Raw genomic sequence first — 12,137 nt, 5'->3', positions numbered from 1 at the left:
AGAAGAGGCGGCAGCTGCGGGGCGGCTCGCAACGCTCCCTGGCGCCGTTCCCCCCCTCCCCCTAGCTCTACCCCAGTGTCTCCTGGCTCCACCCCCAAAGTCTCCTGGCTCCACCCCCAAAGTCCCCAGATATTTCTGGGGTTCGACTTGGCAACGCTACTCTCACAGCAGCTGCCCTTTCAAGGACAACCCCTGCCAGAGCTATGGCTAACCCATGGCCATTCCAGCAGCTGCAAGTGGAGGAGTGGGGAATCAAACCCGGTTCTCCCAGATAAGAGTCAACACACTTAACCACTACACCAAACTGGCTCTCCTAGGCCTCCAGACTACCGAGATCAAAAGGGCAGCTTCAGAGAGCAAATGCTATAGTATGCAATAGTGTCTAAGTGACACTATTCCTTCCTCAAAGTCTCCCTGTTCCACAGCTAGCACGCCAAACCTCCAGGAATTTACCAGGCCAGAGTTGGCAACCTGACAGCATGCACTGGAAACTTGCAAAAGAGCCAGTTTGGTGTAGTGGTTAAGTGTGCGGACTCTTATCTGGGAGAACCGGGTTTGATTCCCCACTCCTCCACTTGCACCTGCTGGAATGGCCTTGGGTCAGCCATAGCTCTCGTATCTGGGAGAATCGGGTTTGATTCCACACTCCTCCACTTGCAGCTGCTGGAATGGCCTTGGGTCAGCCATAGCTCTCTTATCTGGGAGAATCGGGTTTGATTCCACACTCCTCCACTTGCAGCTGCTGGAATGGCCTTGGGTCAGCCATAGCTCTGGCAGAGGTTGTCCCTCTCCAGCCCCACCCACCTCACAGGGTGTCTGTTGTGGGGGAGAAAGGGAAAGGAGATTGTGAGCCGCTCTCTTCGGAGTGGAGGGCGGGATATAAATCCAATATCTTCATCTACCTCACAGGGTGTCTGTTGTGGGGGAGGAAGGGAAAGGAGATTGTGAGCCGCTCTGAGACTCTTCGGAGTGAGGGCGGGATATATCCAATATCTTCATTTACCTCACAGGGTGTCTGTTGTGGGGGAGGAAGGGAAAGGAGATTGTGAGCCGCTCTGAGACTCTTCGGAGTGGAGGGCGGGATATAAATCCAATATCTTCATCTACCTCACAGGGTGTCTGTTGTGGGGGAGGAAGGGAAAGGAGATTGTGAGCCGCTCTGAGACTCTTCGGAGTGGAGGGCGGCATAGAAATCCAATATCTTCATCTACCTCACAGGGTGCCTGTTGTGGGGGAGGAAGGGAAAGGAGATTGTGAGCCGCTCTGAGACTCTTCGGAGAGGAGGGCGGGATATAAATCCAATATCATCTTCTTCTTCTTCAAAACTGAACTTCAGAGCTTGACTTCTGAGACGGAAAGGTCTGCCTGTACCAGGGCCGGATCTACGTATTTTTGGAGTGGGGGCAACAGGGTTGCCAATCCCCAGGTGGGGGCAGGGGGTCCCCTGATTTAGAGGCCTTCCCCCACTTCAGGGTCATTAGAAAGTGGGGGCAGGGGAGGGAAATGTCCGCTGGGCACTCCATTCTTCCCTATGGAGACCCATTCCCATAGGGTGTCATGGAAAACTGATCCACGGTTATCTGGGGCTCTGGGGGGTGGGGTGCTGTTTTTATAGGTAGATGCAACACATTCTCAGTGTAGCATCCAATGCCTCTCCTCAAAATACCCTCCCAGTTTCAAAAGGATTGGACCAGGGGGTCCAATTCTATGAGCCCCCAAAGAAGGTGCCCCTATCCTTCATTATTTCCAATGGAGGGAAGGCACTGAAAAGGTCTACAGTCCCTTTAAATGTGATGGCCAGAACTCCCTTTTGGAATTCAATTATGCTTCTCACAACCTTGCTCCTGGCTCCACCCCCAAAGTCTTCTGGCTCCACCCCCCAAAGTCTCCAGGCTCCACCTCCAAAGTCCCCAAATATTTCTTGAATTGGACTTGGCAGCCCTAGGGGGCAAAACCAAAAAATGGCGACCCCCACTCAAAAAATGGGAGACAGGCAATCTGCCCTCCCCCCAATTTAAGCACCTCAGTGGGGCGTTCAATTGGGGAGGGAAGCCGCAGGCCTGCCGTTGCCCCCTCACGGAGACACTGCAAAGGCACGCGATCTGCCTCCCGCCCATTCAAACACCCCGGCAGGCACTTCCTGTAAGCAACCCAGTGTCATCCAGTGCTTAAGAGGGTTGCATTAGGAGACCCTGGTTCAAATCCCTGCTCCACCACAGATGCTTGCTGGGTGAGCTGGGGCCAGCCACACGCTCACCCTCACCTACCTCACAGGTGGGGTTGCCAATCCCCAGGTGGGGGCAGGGGATCTCCCAGTTTGGAGGCCCTCCCCCCACTTCAAGGTCATCAGAAAGTGGGGGGGGGGGAGGAGAGGAAATGTCTGCTCGGCTCGCCATTCTTCCCCATGGAGACCCATTTCCCATAGGGTATAATGGAGAATTGATCCGTGGGTATCTGAGGCTCTGGCAGGGGCTGTTTTTTGAGGCAACGGCACCAAATTCTCAGCATCGCATCCGGTGCCTCTCCCCAAAATACCCTCCAAGTTTCAAAAAGACTGGACCAGGGGGTCCAATTCTTTGAGCCCCCAAAGAAGGTGCCCCTATCCTTCAATATTTCCAATGGAGGGAAGGCATTTAAAAGGTGTGCTGTCCCTTTAAATGCGATGGCCAGAATTCCCTTTGGAGTTCATTTGTGCTTTATTTTATTTTTATCAAATTTATATCCCGCCCTCCCCTAACAGGCTCGGGGCGGCTAAGAACAGTTAAAAACCACATCGAATATTAAAAGCAATATACAATCACATCAATGCCACCCATTTTAACCATAATAGCCAAGGTGCACGTTGATGTTTCGGAATAACTATACGCGTCCAGTGGGATTCCCAGTGCTGTGGGACACCCCTGCTCCTGGCTCCACCCCCCAAAGTCTCCTGGCTCCACCCCAAAAGTCCCCAGATATTTCTTGAATTGGACTTGGCAACCCTACTCACAAGGTTGTTGTGAGGATACAACGGTTGGAGGGAGAATGACGCAAACCAGGGGCCTCCGCTCCTTCTGTGCAATTCTGAAACAGCACCGTGGGCATAACCACAAAATGGCTGCCGCCAGAGGCGAGGGTAGCCACAAAATGGCTGCCACAGCTTCCCTTCAGACACACTGCGAAGCCCCTTGTGTTGTGGTGGCGACTGCTGCCAAGATAATATTTCTAAAAACACCCCGATGTCAGCCATGTTAAGCCCCCTTTAGGGTGAAAGTTGGGATATCAATGAAGTGGACACATAAAATAAAGAAATGCATTTCCAAACTAGGTCCCACTGCTCTGCTAGGGCTGCCAATCTCCAGTTGGGAGCAGGAGATCTCCTAATTTGGAGGCCCTCCAAATTAGCCCTTTGGGGTTATCATAAAGTGGGGGGGGGGCGAATGTTTGTTGGGCGCTCCATTATACCCTATGGAGACCGGTCCTCATAGGGTACAATGGAGCATCAATCGGTGGGTATCTGAAGAAGATGAAGAAGATATTGGATTTATATCCCGCCCTCCACTCCGAAGAGTCTCAGAGCGGCCTACAATCTCCTTTCCCTTCCTCCCCCACAACAGACACCCTGTGAGGTAAATGAAGATATTGGATTTATATCCCGCCCTCCACTCCAGAGAGTCTCAGAGCGGCTCACAATCTCCTTTCCCTTCCTCCCCCACAACAGACACCCTGTGAGGTAAATGAAGATATTGGATTTATATCCTGCCCTCCACTCCGAAGAGTCTCAGAGCGGCTGACAATCTCCTTTCCCTTCCTCCCCCACAACAGACACCCTGTGAGGTGGGTGGGACTGAGAGGGCTCTCACAGCAGCTGCCCTTTCAAGGACAACCTCTGCCAGAGCTATGGCTGACCCAAGGCCTTCTCAGCAGGTGCAAGTGGAGGAGTGGGGAATCAAACCCGGTTCTCCCAGATAAGAGTCCGCACACTTAACCACTATACCAAACTGGCTCTCCATGGTGAGGGGCTGTTTTTGAGGTAGAGGCATCAAATGATCAGTGTATCATACAGTGCCCCTCCTCAAATCCATCCCCCCCCCCAAGTTTCTAAAAGATTGGACCAGGGGTCCAATTCTATGAGCCCCAATAGAAGGTGCCCCCATCTTCCATTATTTCCAATGGAGGGAGAGCATTTAAAAGGCACACAGTCCCTCTAAATATGATGGCTGGAACTCCCTTCAGGGTTCAGTCGTGCTTCTCGCAACCTTGCTTCTGGCTCCATCCCCAAAGTCCCCAGATATTTCCTGAGTCGGACCTCGCAACCCTACCGATCTCTTTCGGGAATTCGTAGACCATCTCCAAGTTGCTTTTCATGCGGGATTCTCAGCCATGACCAAGGAGTCAAGTCTTTCCTTCAATAGGTGTGGTTCATTTCCCCCCCCCCCCGGGAATCTGTGAGGGTTCCAGTTTGCCTGCAAGAGGAGGGAGATTTGAACTTTGCACATGTTCACCAGCACCCTTGTTATCGCACGTCGCTTCGACTGTGCGACTGAACAACAAAAATTTGTGAATTTCCTGCAGTGTGCAGGGGATTGGACTAGATAACCCTGGAGGTCCCTTCCAACTCTATGATTCTGTGAGGGCCAGAGTCTTGGCGCCCTTCTTAGCTAAGAACAGCCTCCGGGGTTAAACGACAAACGGTTTGAGATGGCTGGAATCCATCTCCCAGCACGCAAGTGCAAAAGTCTCATGCGCACACCTGTTGATGGCCATGATTAGGATCCTGTTACCCGAATCCTCCTGCCAAACTTTCCTCTAGCAGGAAATCTGGCTCGGAGCTGCCCTAGCACAACCTTCTCCCCCAGCCCCCCATGGCCCCTCCTAGCACAGTAGCGAGAGCCTTATCGCCAAGCCGCACCCAACTCACCTGCCTGTCCCAACCTGCTCACCTGTGACTCATCCACTCCACCTGGATCGGGGAGGAATGCAAAATGAGCCACTCCCCCCCCCTCCCCGCACAGATGCTGGGAGGGGGAAGGGACTGCACCTGAGAAGAAAGGGAGGAAAGTGGGGTCAGTTCGAAGATTTGGGGACGGGGCAAAGGGGGAGCCGTGGCTCAGTGGGAGAGCCTCTGTTTGGCACGCAGCAGGTCCCAGGTTCAATCCCCGGCATCTCCCAGTGAAAAGGACCAGGCAGGAGGTGCTGGGAAAAACCTCTGCCTGTGACCCTGGAGAGCCATGAAGAGGGGCCACAGATCAGTGGCAGAGCCTCTGCTTGGCATGCAGAAGGTCCCAGGTTCAATCCCAGGCATCTCCAGTTAAAAAGACCAGGCAGGAGGTGATGGGAAAGACCTCTGCCTGAGACCCTGGAGAGCCATGAAGAGGGGCCACAGATCAGTGGAAATATCTGGGGATTTTGGGGGTGGAGCCGGGAGACTTCCCCATTCCAAATAAATAATAAAAATACAGCAGCGCGGTTCCCCTGAATACAGCCTTCATTTCCTCCACCTCTCTTTTTGCCTACAAAGGGTTCCCCAGCAGTTGCGCTTCCACTAAATGAAAGTGAAAACACACACTCACACAGCAGCCAAAATAAACCGTTTGCAAGCCCACGCTTTTGTGATCCCACCTGGGCAATTTACTCACAGGAGTTGCTGGATGTAGCAATCTGCTCTATTTCAACCAGCTGCTTCAGACTGAAAGGAATATAAAACAAAGAGAGGGGCTGGGCTCTCTCTTTTCCTCCCCCCCCCCCCCCCGGAGTTTCAGTCTCTCTGAGATTTAAAGGGACACATATATCTTCCAAAGCACAAGAAATTTGCAGGTTTCTAAACCTCATGGATGTTGGGGCAGGGCTTTCCCCGCTTGGAGGCCTTCCCCCCACTTCAGGGTCATCAGAAAATGGGGGGGGGGGGGAGGGAAATATCTGCTGGGTACTCTATTATTCCCTACGGAGAACAATTCCCATAGAGTATAATGGAGAATTGATCTGCGGGGAGGGGGGGGGGCTGCGAGGAGCTGTTTTTTTGAAGTAGAGGCACCAAATTTTCAGCATAGCATCTGGTAGCTCTCCTCAAAAACCCTCCCAAGTTTCCAAAAGATTGGAGCAGGGGGTCCAATTCTGTGAGCCCCAAAAGAAGGTGCCCCCGGCCTTCATTTTTTCCAGTGGAGGGAAGGCATTTAGACTTTGGGGGGTGGAGGCAGGAACAAGGTTGTGACAAGCATCATTGAACTCCAAAGGGAGTTCTGGCCATTTCAAGGGACCGCACACCAGTTAAATGCCTTCCCTCTATTGGAAAAGATGAAGGATAGGGGCACCTTCTTTGGTGTAGTGGTTAAGCGCGCAAACTCTCATCTGGGAGAACCGGGTTTGATTCCCCACTCCTCCACTTGCACCTGCTGGAATGGCCTTGGGTCAGCCAGAGCTCTCGCAGAGGTGTCCTTGAAAGGGCAGCTTCTGGGAGAGCTCTCTCAGCCCCACCCACCTCACAGGGTGTCTGTTGTGGAGGAAGAAGATTGTAAAGCCAGTTTGATGTAGTGGTTAAGTGCGTGGACTCTCATCTGGGAGAACCGGGTTTGATTCCCCACTCCGCCACTTGCACATGCTAGCATGGCCTTGGGTCAGCCAGAGCTCTCCCAGAGGTGTCCTTGAAAGGGCAGCTTCTGGGAGAGCTCTCTCAGCCCCACCCACCTCACAGGGTGTCTGTTGTGGAGGAAGAAGATTGTAAAGCCAGTTTGGTGTAGTGGTGAAGTGTGCGGACTCTCATCTGGGAGAATCAGGTTTGATTCCCCACTCCTCCACTTGCACCTGCTGGAATGGCCTTGGGTCAGCCAGAGCTCTGGCTGAGGTTGTCCTTGAAAGGGCAGCTGCTGTGAGAGTCTTCCCAGCCCCCACCCACCTCACAGGGTGTCTGTTGTGGGGGAGGGAGATAAAGGAGATTGTGAGTCACTCTGAGTGGAGGGCGGAATATAAATCCAATGACGACTTCTTCTTGGGGGCTCATAGAATTGAACCCCCTCGTCCAATCCTTTTGAAACATGGATGGTATTTTGGGGAGAGGCTCTGGATGCTATGCTGCAGATTTGGTGCCTCCAGAGCCCCACGTACAAGCAGATCGATTTTCCGTTATACCCTTTGGGAATCGGTCTCCATAGCGTCCAGCAGACGCTCCCCTCCTTTGCCCCCGCTTTCTGATGACCCAGAAGGAAGGGGAGCACCTGCCCCCCCCCCCCCGAGACTGGCAAACCTAGCCCTGGGAGCACCTGCCGCTGTGGCTCTGCCGTCCTTTCTCTGCTTCTGCGGTTTGTTTGGGGCCTGTTGCTACACACCAGTTGTGCGCAAACCGCGGCCGCGGGGTTGCTCAAGGCGCAAGCTCAGGATGTGTGTTGCAAGAGTGCCTTGTTATCTGCAGGGTGTCGGGGATGAGCGGCTCAGGGCCGGAAGGATCACCACGTTGTGCGTATTTGCTTCCCTCCCGAAGTTTCCTGGAAGAGCTGCGTCTTGCGGTCCAGGGACCCTGCAGGGCATTAAATGGGGTTGCCAATCCCCAGGTGGGGGCAGGGGATTCCTCGGTTTTGAGACCCTCCCCGCCAAGGGTTGCCAAGTCCAACTCAAGAAATATCTGGGGACTTTGGGGGTGGAGCCAGTAGACTTTGGGGGTGGAGCCAGGAGACTTTGGGGGTGGAGCAAGGAGACTTTGGGGGGTGGAGCCAAGATCAAGGCTGTGACAATCATGATTGAACTCCAAAGGGAGTTCTGGCCATCACATTTAAAGGGACGGCACACCTTTTCAATTCCTTCCTTCCATAGGAAATAATGAAGGATAAGGTCATCTTCTTTTGGGGCTCGTAGAATTGGACCCCCTGGTCCAATCTTTTTGAAACTTGATGGGTATTTTGGGGAGAGGCTCTAGATGCTATACTGAAAATTTGGTGCTTCTACCCCAAAACACAGCCCCCCCCCCAGAGCCCCAAGTACCTGCGGATCAATTCTCCATGATTTTCTAGGGGAATAAATCTCCATAGGGAATAACAGAGTTCCCAGCAGACATTTCCCTCCCCTCCCCCCGCTTTCTGACAACCCTGAAGCGGGGGGAGGGCCTCCAAACCGGGGGATCCCCTGCCCCCACCTGGGGATTGGCAACCCTATCCCCGCCCCTGCTTGAGGATCGTCAAAAGCGGGGGAGAGAGAGAATGTCCGCTGGACACTCCATTATTCCCTATGGAGACCGATTCCCACAAGGTATAATGGAGACTTGATCTGTGGGTATCTGGGAGGGGCTGTATTTTGAGGTAGAGGCACGAGATTTTCAGCATCTCGCCAAAATACTCTCCACGTTTAAAAAAAGATTGGACCATGGAGTCCAATTCTATGAGCCCCAAAAGACCCTCCATTATTTCCAGCGGAGGGAAGGCATTTAAAAGCTGTGCGGTCCCTTTAATTGTGATGGCCAGAACTCCCTTTGGAATTCAACGATGCTTGTCACACCCTTGCTCCTGGCTCCGCCCCCAAAGTCTCCTGGATCCACCCCCAAAGTCCCCAGATATTTCTTGAATTGGACCCGGCAACCTCTGGAGGAAGGAGCTGGCCCCTCGCTTCTCTCCTTGGCCAAGCGGCCCCTTGCGATCCAGTTGGCGGGTCACAATTGCTGCTCCACCGGGGCCGAAACTTGAAACCTTCCCGGGGGACATGAGCCCGTCCGGTTGTCTCCCCTCACATCCTGTCGCTTCTCAGACGTGATCCTTCCCAGAACACACCCCGAAGGCCAGTCGAGGTGAGGAAGGTGAAATATTTGCCCACGGCTCTTCCTGTTTCTTCGTCACCCTGGGGTCTTTCTTGCAGGGGATATTGGATACTCTAAATATGGGGGCGAGGGGGAAGCAATAGAGTTCTCAGCTGCCCCGGAATGTGCCACTTCGGCTGGCTAAGGCAGAGTGATTCCACAGACGGCAATCATATGCAGTAGAGCACAACCGGAATTGCAGGTGTGTGCGTGGAATCATAGAATCATAGAGTTGGAAGGGACCTCCAGAGTCATCTAGTCCAACCCTTTGCACAATGCAGGAAACTCACAAATACCTCCCCCTAAATTCACAGGCTCTTCATTGCTGTCAGATGGCCATCCAGCCTCTGTTGAAAAACCTCCAGGGAAGGAGAGCCCACCACCTCCCGAGGAGGAAGCCTGTTCCACTGAGGAACCCCTCTTAACAGTCATAGAATCATAGAGTTGGAAGAGACCTCCAGGGTCATCTAGTCCAACCCCCTGAACAATGCAGGAAACTCACAAATGCCTCCCCCTAAATTCACGGGATCTTCATTGCTGCCAGATGGCCATCTAGCCTCTGTTGAAAAACCTCCAAGGAAGGAGAGCCCACCACCTCCCAAGGAAGCCTGTTCCACTGAGGAACCGCACTAACGGTCAGGAAGTTCTTCCTGATGTTGAGCCGGAAACTCTTTTGATTTAATTTCAACCCACTGGTTCTGGTCCTATCTTCCAGGGCCACAGAAAACAATTTCACATCATCCTCTATAGGACAGCCCTTAAGATACTTGAAGATGGTGATCTTATCACCTCTCAACCACCTCCTCTCGAGGCTAAACATCCCCAGCTCCTTCAACCTTTCGTCATAGGACTTGGTCTCCAGACCCCTCACCATCTCCATCGCCCTCCTCTGGACCCGTTCCAGCTTGTCTAGATCCTTCGTAAAATGTGGTGCCCAAAACTGAACACAAGACTCCAGGTGAGGTCTTACCGGAGCAGAGTAAAGCGATACCATCACATCACATGATCTGGATGCTAGACTTCTGTTGATACAGCCCAAAATTGCATTTGCCTTTTTAGCCACTGCATCACACTGTTGACTCATGTTCAGCGCATGGTCCACTAAGACCCCTAGATCCTTTTCACACATCCTACTACTAAGTCATGGGTTATTCAGAAAAAACCCAGTGCTCCCACCATTCCAGTGCTTTCTATCTCAGTTATTCGGGATCTCAGACCAGCCCCCCCCCCCTCCGCACCTTGTAACTGGGGCTTTCTACATGCCGAAGCCCACTCTCTGGAGATGTGCGCTGTGTTCAGATTCATTCACTCCAACAAACTAATCACTGGAGATTGCAGGCTGTTCTAAGTATGGGTGCTCAAACAGAGCGATGGAGGGGGTAAAAAAGGAGCTCGCCCAAGCCAGAAAAATCTTATCCTCTCCACCACCCCCAGATTCGGATGGACTCACAGAACGCCCTCCGCACTGTCAGGTTGGATTCCCCCACCCCCAGGAACTAAAGCCAGCACTCCACAACAAAAACACAGACGGAGAAGAATACCTTTAGGAACAGTCTGGCAGGCAGCAAGCCACAAAGAAATATCATTAAATCTTTTATGACAAGGAGTTGTTTCTTTTTATAGCCCTGCACAAAACAGCGTTGGGCACCGGAAGAAGTCACTCTAGCCCAAGAGAAGCTTACAAGGGATAGCGTTAACACTGGGTTGCCAACTCCGGCGTGGGGAAATTCCTGGAGAACTGGGAAGGGGAGAGTTGAGGGAACTTAGCTGGGGGAGATGGCGTTCTGGGACATCTGTCATGGACTCTATGGCATACATAAGAACATAAGAGAAGCCCTGTTGGATCAGGCCAATGGCCCGTCAAGTCCAACACTCTGTATTACACAGTGGCCAATATACACACACACACACACACACACACACACACACACACATATATATACTGTGGCTAATAGCCACTGATGGACCTCTGCTCCATATTTTTATCCAATCCCCTCTTGAAGCTGGCTATGCTTGTGGACGCCACCACCTCCTGTGGCAGTGAATTCCACATATTAATTACCCTTTGGGTGAAGAAGGACTTCCTTTTATCCATTCTAACCCGACTGCTCAGCAATTTCATTGAATGTCCACGAGAAAGGGAGAAAAGGACTTCTTTCTCTACCTTCTCTAAATGCATTATCTTGTAAACCTCTATCATGTCACCCCGCAGTCGACGTTTCTCCAAGCGAAAGAGCCCCAAGCATTTTAACCTTTCTTCAAAGGGAAAGTGTTCCATACCTTTAATCATTCTAGTTGCCCTTTTCTGCACTTTTCCCAATGCCATAATATCCTTTTTGAGGTGCGGTGACCAGAATTGCACACAGTATTCCAAATGAGACCACACCATCGATTTATACAGGGGCATTATACCATAGACCAGTGGTGGCTCGGGAGCCACAAAAGGTTGTTACACATCTATTGTGTGGCTCTTGAAACCCCCATTGCCCCATCGGCCAGCTTGGAGAAGGCATCTGTCTCTTTAAGAAGAAACTGGGTTTTTATCCTGCTCTCCACTCCAAATCTCAGAGCGGCTTACAAGTTCCTTTATCTTCCTCCCCCCACAACAGGCACCCTGTGAGGTGGGTGGGGCTGGAAAGGACTCTCCTAGCAGCTGCCCTTTCAAGGACAACCTCTGTCAGAGCTATGGCTGACCCAAGGCCATGCTAGCGGGTGCAAGTGGAGGAGTGGGGAATCAAACCCAGTTCTCCCAGATAAGAGAGCTCTGGCTGACCCAAGGCCATTCCAGCAGCTGCAAGTGGAGGAGGGGGGGAATCAAACCTGGTTCTCCCAGATAAGAGTCCGCGCACTTAACCACTACACCAAACTGGCTCTCACTTCTCCAAGCCAAGCCAGCCGGCGGCTTGGGGAATGCATTCCAAGTTAAAGTGGCTTTCTTTCCACCTCTCCCCCACTCCATCTATTTGAAGAAGAAGATGATGATGATATTGGATTTATATCCTGCCCTATACTCTGAATCTCAGAGTCTCAGAGCGGTCACAATCTCCTCTACCTTCCCCCCCGTCCACAACAAACACCCTGTGAAGTAGGTGGGGCTGAGAGTTCTTTTATAGCAGCTGCCCTTTCGAGGACAGCTTCTATGGTAGCTATGGCTGACCCAAGGCCATTCCAGCAGCTGCAAGTGGAAGAGTGGGGAATCAAACCCGGTTCTCCCAGATAAGAGAGCTCTGGCTGACCCAAGTCCATTCCAGCAGCTGCAAGGGAAGGAGTGGGGAATCCAACCCACTTCTCCCAGATAAGAGAGCTATGGCTGACCCAAGGCCATTCCAGCAGCTGCAAGTGGAGGAGTGGGGAATCAAACCCGGTTCTCCCAGATAAGAGA

General features: G+C 52.3%; 1 protein-coding gene across 3 annotated transcripts in view; it reads right to left on the bottom strand.

The window, feature by feature from the left end:
• The window catches only part of CDC42SE1 (CDC42 small effector 1), a 91,482-nt gene that overhangs the window by 48,480 nt on the left and 30,865 nt on the right, over nt 1-12,137 (bottom strand). The window contains exon 1 of one of the 3 annotated variants that reach the window (XM_060256392.1): nt 5,619-5,731. The exons of 1 other annotated variant lie outside the window; for it this stretch is intronic. The gene's annotated coding sequence lies outside the window, so the exon portion shown is untranslated. Of the gene's footprint in view, nt 1-4,900; nt 4,965-5,618; nt 5,732-12,137 lie in introns of those variants that run through there. One more of the 3 variants, XM_060256399.1, reaches the window with a different exon arrangement.

This window comes from Heteronotia binoei, chromosome 1 (assembly GCF_032191835.1).
Source record: "Heteronotia binoei isolate CCM8104 ecotype False Entrance Well chromosome 1, APGP_CSIRO_Hbin_v1, whole genome shotgun sequence".
In the NCBI taxonomy this organism is placed as follows: Eukaryota; Metazoa; Chordata; class Lepidosauria; order Squamata; family Gekkonidae; genus Heteronotia; species Heteronotia binoei.
Note: the sequence above shows the minus strand (reverse complement) of the source record. Positions and strands in the feature narration are given on the sequence as shown.